The sequence below is a fragment of the Tenrec ecaudatus genome, chromosome 5, assembly GCF_050624435.1.
Source record: "Tenrec ecaudatus isolate mTenEca1 chromosome 5, mTenEca1.hap1, whole genome shotgun sequence".
In the NCBI taxonomy this organism is placed as follows: domain Eukaryota; kingdom Metazoa; phylum Chordata; class Mammalia; order Afrosoricida; family Tenrecidae; genus Tenrec; species Tenrec ecaudatus.
In genome coordinates this window covers 15,605,337-15,613,005 of record NC_134534.1, presented here as the reverse complement: position 1 = coordinate 15,613,005, position 7,669 = coordinate 15,605,337, and positions in this window count along the sequence as shown.

Sequence of the window (7,669 nt, the reverse complement as noted above, 5' to 3'; positions counted from 1 at the left end):
TACAGAGTAGACCTTCTCCACAGGACTTTTTGGCTGTAATTTTTATGGAAGCAGGTCAGCAAGGCATGCCACCTGGAGACATGCCTGACCATTTATTTCAAAGAACCTATAGGACACGGTTCTACTTTGGTATGAATGGTGAAAAACTAGGCCCTAAGGATTCCGCAAATACCAATGGAGATGTTTCAACAAACAAATGCAATGCTAGAAGCACTCATATACCTATGCCAAAAAATTTGGGAGACATTTTACTGGCCAACTAAATGGAAGAGATCCATATCTGTACTCATTCCAAAGAATGGTGATCCCCAAAAATGCAGGGATTAATGAATGATATTGTTAATAGCGCCCATAAGTAAAATTTTCTGGAGATAATTCAAAAATAGTTGTAGCAATACATTGACATAGAACTGCCAGAAATTCAAGCTACATTCAGAAGAGAATTTGGAATGAGGGGCATCAGTGCTGGTGGCAGGTGGATCTTGGCTAAAAGCAGAGAATATCCCCCCCAAATACTTGTTTTATTAACTGTGAAAAGGCATTCAACTGTGTGAATCATAAGAAATTATAAGTAACATTAAAAAGAATGGGAATCCCAGAACACTTACATGTACTCATGCAGAACCTGTACATATACTGTGTTCGTCTGGGTTGACCAGAGAAATAAATTCATAGACACTCATAGGTGTGTAAGAGAGAACTTTATATCAAAGAGTAATTGTACATTAAGAAAACATCCAGGTCCAGAGCAAACCCATAAATCTGGCATTAGCCCATATGTCCAATATCAATCTATAAATTCCTCTTCAGACTCACACAACACATGCAATGATGCTGAGTGCAGGCAGATCACAGGCCAGTGGGTGAAAAGTCTTGTGGATCCAGTGGCAGTGGAAGCATCTTAGCACTGGCATGTGGCTCCTCCAGCTCCAAGGCTCTGGCTCCATCAGCATCGCTCCATGTGGCTTGTCAACAGGAATGTCTCACAGGGTGTGAGTGTGTGTCCCACCTCCAGCAAGCTATTTTTCTCCTTAGCACCTCCAAATGAGGTCATCAAGCTGCAACCTGCTCAAGTTGATGACACAGTATGTAACAACTCTGTACACCAAGGGGCGATCATTCAAACAGAGCAAGGGGATACTTAAAAGCAGAAAAAGTGCGTATTGGGGTTGTATTCTTTCATCATATTTATTCAATCTATAAACTGAGAAAATAATCCAAGAAACTGGATTGTAAGCAGAAGAATACAGATTCATAAATGGAGGAGGACTTCTTAACAACCTGCAACATGTCAATGCTACAACTTGCTTCCTGATAGACATGCCATGCTTACTGATAGACACTTACTGATAGACACGACACGCTAAACAGTCTTCAGTATGGATTATACCTCAACCTGAAAACAGACATCCTCAAAATGGGACCAATGAGCCACGTCAGGATAAATACTGAAAATATTGGAGTGTTAAGGGTTTCATTTTACTTCAATCAACAATTAATGCCCAGGAAAGTAACAGTCAAGAAACCAAATGCCATGTTGCGTTGGGCAGAGCTGCTGCGAAAGACCTCAAATTGTTCAAAATTTAAGTACACATTTCGCTTTGAGGACACAGATGTGCCTGTCCCAAGCTATGGCATTTTCCATTGCCTCATGTACATGAGAAGGCTGGACAATGAATAAGGAAGACCAAAGAAAAATTGATGCCTTTGTATTACGATGTTGGTGAATAATATTGAATATATGAGGGATCTTCAAGAACTTCATGGAAAATGTGTATTATGAAAAAGAAGAAAATTACTCATGGATTTTAAAAAGGGTTTTCATCAAAACACTGAGCTAACTTGTTATAACATGCCTGAGCAGGATCTAGTTTGAGGCACTAGGAAGAATAAAGCATATATAAAAAGAGAGTTCCTATCCGAACAACACGAATTCTGCTAAAATTGAAGCAAGAATAAACATCAAGTAGGTAGTGAAGCTTGGGTGGAAGAATGGTGAAAAATTTGATGCTTTACAGAAAGTTTTCAAAGACAATGCCCCAAATAAATCAACAGTTTACAAATGAGCAATTCATTTGAAGAAAGGGCAAGACGATGTTGAAGATGACGCCCATGGAAGCAGACCATCCGCACTAATTGGCCAGAATACAATTAATATTGCCCTAAGTGAAGAGGACTGCCAATTATCAGCAGAAACAACAGCCAACACCACAAAGTCTCAGTTGTTCAGCTTATGCAACCCTGATGGGAAGATGAAAGCGGGGCAAACTTTCTGCTCGATAGGTGACAAATTTGCTGCACCCAAATTTGCTGAAGACGAGAGCAGAGATTTAAAGGGAAATTTAAGCAAGTAGGATCAGGATCCTGAAGCATTTCCTAGAAGAATTATATCAGAAGACGAAACATGACTCTACCAGCATAATTCTGCAGACACGGCACCATCCAAGCAGCGGTAACCCATGGTGGGAATGGTCCAGTCAAGCAAAAGCAAGAGCAAAGATTATGACAACAGTTTTGAGGGATGTTCAGGGGATTTTGCTGGATGCCTTTCTGCTTATGGTGAGAGTGTTTGGGGAAAGGTGGGCACAGTGTTAGCAGAAAAATGCCCGGGAAATCTTGACCAGAGAGTCCTGCACCACGACAAAGCTCCTGCTCAGTCCTCTCATCCAACAAGGGCAATGTGGTGAGAATTTTCATGGGAAACCATTTGGTATTCACCGTACAATCCTGAGTTGGTTCCTGCTGACTCCTTTTTGTTTTCTAAACTAAAAAAAAAAAGATTCCATTGATATAGTTATATTCCCAGGACCCTTAATTTAAAAAACAAAACAAACAAAAACAAACACTTCACTGCCATCAAGTCTACTCTGACCCATAGTGATACTAAGTCTTCATGGGATCAGCCTCATCTTTTTTCAGTAAAGTGGCTGGTGGCTTTGAAGTACTGACCTTGAGGTTAGCAGGCCATCACTTAACCCACCCCACCAACAGGGCTCCTAGACTAACTGGCTGGTATCATTATTTACAAAAGTGTCTTGGCTTGATAGAGCTTATGTTAAGAAATAAAGAATATGTATATACTTTAATGTATTTCAAGATATTGCATTTATATATGCATTTTATTCCATTTTTGTCAACTTTTTGAAGTCCTCTAATACCATGGGCAACCAGAAAAATGAACAAATCTGTCTTGGAAGAACAGTTGGAATATTCCTTAGCAGTGAGGATGGTCAGACTTTGTCTCACCTGCTCTAGACATGTTATCAAGAGGGACCAACCCTAGAGAAGGACATCATGCTTCGTAAAGTAGAGGGTCAGAGAAAAATGAGAGGACCTTCAAGGAAATGGATTGGCAGAGTGGCTACAACAATGGATTTGGACATAGGAAAGATCGTGAGGGTGGAGGAAGGCTGGGCAGAATTCCATTGTGTTGTACATGATCTCACTATGACTTGGCACCAACTCGAAGATATCTAACAGCAACAACACTGCTGCCAAATCTGTAGACTTCATTTGTCTCTCATCTTGAGCTAAGGCCAACCGAGGTGAGCAGAATATTACTGTACAGAGGGGAGGATTATCCAATAAGCAAGGTAAACACATGCTTATTTGTGCTTACTTGCTAATGCATAGTAGGCAGTTTCTCATGAGTTTCCCCAGTTCATAAGAGTTTGTACTACAGATTATTAGTAGTAACTAAGTACAAGTAAGCTGTGCTTACGTTGTTTACTGGTAAAAGAGAGTATTACCTTGTGCTTACCTCGTTTACTGGTAAAAGAGAGTCTGTAAAAAAGTATTATGCAGGTAAGAGAGCATCACCAGCCATATCTGGGTCATCAGCCACTTCTGGAAGATGAATCTTTGATGTGGTGAAGAAAAATGTGAAAATGTTCACTAGAGATGAGTAAGCACAAGTCTGGGTTTATCTTGCTTATTGAGTCATCCAACACTGACTGTCACAGCTGTGAGACTTGTGAAGGCAAACCCCATTCACCCTTCTGAGCCATGTTCATGTCCTTAATGCAGACAGCTCGTGCAGGCAGCTGCTAACAAAAAGGTTGAAAGGTCAAGGCCCTTCTAAAGAAAGGGACTATCATCATGGTGAGTGGGGACAACTATCCCAGTATGAAGAGTTAGAGAAAGGGTGACCTTTTATAGACACAGAGAAAACAAAGGAATCCTGGTGGCACAGGAATTAAGTGTTCAAGTGAAAACAGAAAAGTCAGTAGTTTGAACTCACTGGTCACTTCTTAAGAGAAAGATGAGGCTGTCTGTTTCCTAGAGATGTATAACCTTGGAAACCCTATTGGTCAGTTCCACTCTGTCCTCTAGGGACACTGTGAGTCAGAATCCACTTGTGAATGGGTTTGGGTTGGGTTGGGTTGGGTTGGGTTGAGTTGAGTTGAGTTGAGTTGAGTTGGATTGGGTTGGGTTGGGTTGGGTTGGGTTGGGTTGAGTTGAGTTGAGTTGGGTTGGGTTGAGTTGATTTGAGTTGAGTTGAGTTGGATTGGGTTGGTTGAGTTGGCTTGGCTTGGCTTGGTTTAGTTTGTAGCATAAACAAGGCGATCAAAAACCGGTTGTGAGGAAATTAAATGAAAAGGTGGCTTCATCAGATTGTAGTAAATCAACATTTTCTGCTTAACTCAGCCCATTCCTATAAGGGAGGGACCCTAAAGGAAGAGAAAGATGTTGGCTGAGGCTGGAGGTAGGCCAACGTTCAAGGGTTTGAGAGTAAGAGAGAAAGAAGCTCAACCAAAATTTGATTCACAGAAGTTTTATTTCTGATCTATCAGTGTGGGATTTATGAGACAAGGAATGGGAATGTGGAGGGAGGGGCTACATCCCAGGTAAACAAGTGGCATCTTACCTAAGTCTTGTGGGAAGGGCATTGAGGCATGTTTTCCTGAGCACAGAAGGTGGATGAGTGTCTTAAACTATCACAAACTTCCAGTGTCAGTGTTCAGGGAAAATTCAATATAAAAGCTATATATTTGTCATTAAAAAACAAATACTCACTCCATTGACAAGGAGTCAACTCCAGCTCCTAGCAACCCTGTGTGACTAGAACTAGACTGCTCCATAAGGTTTTCTCACTGGTAATCTGCACAGAAATAGTTCCCCAGACGTTTCTTCAATAATGCAACCGGCTGGGTTGGTTCTATGTGCCATCCTGCAGGTTAGCCGCTGATCAAGAATACTCGTAGTCATATTCTAAATTAAATCCTTCACAGTGACTCTATAAGACAGGATAGAACTGGATTTGTGGAATTCTGAGATTGTAACTCTGTACAAGAGTAGAAAGCATCATCTGTCCCCAGCAGAGCAGCTATTGGTTTTGAATTGTTTGGGAAGCTAAACACAAGGTCAGCAGTTTGCTAGCACCACCCATTCTGTGGCACAGAAGAGGCTTTCTAGTCCTATAAAGAGTTACAGTCTCGGAAACCCACAGGGACAGTTCTCCCCTGCCCTTGAGGGTCACCGTGAGTTGGAATCATCTTGATGAAAGGGATCTGGGTTTGGGGTTTTTAATGAACACTTTGGGGTAATTTTGTGGACACAACACTTCTACATTTAAGGCTATGCATGTTCCTAAACTACCCAAAGCTCAGCCAGTTGCTGTCCAGAGAGCCAAAAAAGATGGTGGCAAATGAGGCAATGACCAGCGACCCTCTGTGCCTCCAATGTCACATAGTTTGATTGTTTGGGGAAAAACTGACAGTCCAGTAAGTTATAAGAAAAGGAAATAGAGGAAAGAGCTAGGAGGTAAAGGGCATTTATAAAGACCTAAATATGGGCATTTGCATATGTACATATATTTATATATGAGGATGTGAAAATAGATCTATGTGCATATATGTATACATTTAGTATTAAGGTAGCAGATGGACATTGGGCCTCCACTCAAGTACTCCCTCAACGCAAGAACACTTTCATCTATTAAACTGGCATTCCAGGATGCTCACCTTCCCAACACAAATGTTGAAAACAAAGTGGGAGCAGAAGCAAACGTGTTGAAGAAAGCTGATGGTGCCTGGCTATCAAAAGATATAGTGTCTGGAGTCTTAACGGCTTGAAGGTAAACAAGCGGCCATCTAGCTCAGAAGCAAAAGAGCCCACATGGAAGAAGCACACCAACCTGCGTGCTCACGAGGTGCCATAGAGATCAGTTATCAGGCATCAAAGAACAAAAAAAATCATATCATTGTGTGCTCACCTCCCTGATGTGATTGCTAAAGACAAATGGATGCATAAGCAAATGCGGTGAAGAAAGCAGATGGTGCCCAGCTGTCAAAGGATATAGTGTCTGGGGTCTTAAAGGCTTAAAGGTAAACAAGTGGCCATCTAGCTCAGAAGCAACAACGCCCACATCAAAGAAGCACACGAGCCTGTGCGATCATGAGATGTCAAAGTGATAAGGTATCAGACATCATTAGAACAAAAAAATCATATCACTGTGAATGAGGGGGAGTGCGGAGTAGAGACCCAAAACCCATCTGTAGGCAATTGGACATCCCCTTACAGAAGGGTTGCGGGGAGGAGATGAGGCAGTCAGGGTGCAGTGTAGCAATGATGAAACATACAACTTTCCTAAATTCTTCCTTCCCCACCCCACCCCATTATTATAATCCCAATTCTACTTTACAAATCTGGCTAGACCAGAGGATAGACACTGGTACAGACAGGAACTAGAAACACAGGGAATCCAGGGCAGATGATCCCTTCAGGACCAGTGGCAATACCGGGAGGGTGGAGCAAAAGTGGGGTGGAAAGGGGCAACCGATTACAAGGATCTTCCTATAACCTCCTCCCTGGGGGATGGACAACAGAAAAGTGGGTGAGGGGAGACATCGGACGGTGAAAGATATGACAAAATAATAATTTACAAATTATCAAGGGTTCACGAGGAAGGAGGTAGCAAGGAGGGAGGGAAAAAATGAGGACCGGATTCCAGGGGCTTAAGTGGAGAGCAAATGTTTTGAGAATGATGAGGGCAATGAATGTACAAATGTGCTTTACACAATTGATGTGTGTATGGATTGTGATAAGAGTTGTATGCGCCCCACTAAAATGATTAAAAATAAATAAAAAGGAAAAAGTATCACTCTTCAAAAATTGTCTCTTTGACAACATGCAAGACATCATTTTGAGGTGTCAGTAAATGTGTCTCAGGAAGACTTGGTGGCGCAGGGGTTAAGCACTGAGCTGCTAAACATAAAGTTGCCGGTAGCTTGAGGCCAGCCTCTCCTCAGAAGAACGATGTGGCAGTTTGCCCCCTCGAGGGTAACAGCCTTAAAAACCTGTGGGGCCAGTTGTGCTCCGTCCTACGGGGTCGATAGGAGTTGGAATGGACAACTCACAAGGACAATGGGTTTGGGGGCTTTTTCTCAGGGAAGGGGCTTGCGATTGTTAAGTGTGAGGGAAGGTGAGGAAAGCGGAGGTTGGAGACGTGAATAGATCCGGAGGTAAACTGGTCGCATGGCAGGTCTTGGCAGCTCATTATCCCGTAGCAGACAGTGGGCCCATCCTGCAGTTCCCAGCTGGACCAAGGAAAGCAGAGTCTTGGGAAATGGGGAGCAGCCTTCACCTTCCCTCTGTCCTTCTGGGTACTTTTCCTTTCTCTGGAACTCTCAGGCCAGTTTCCTGAAGAAGCACCTGCCGCCGGTCAGAA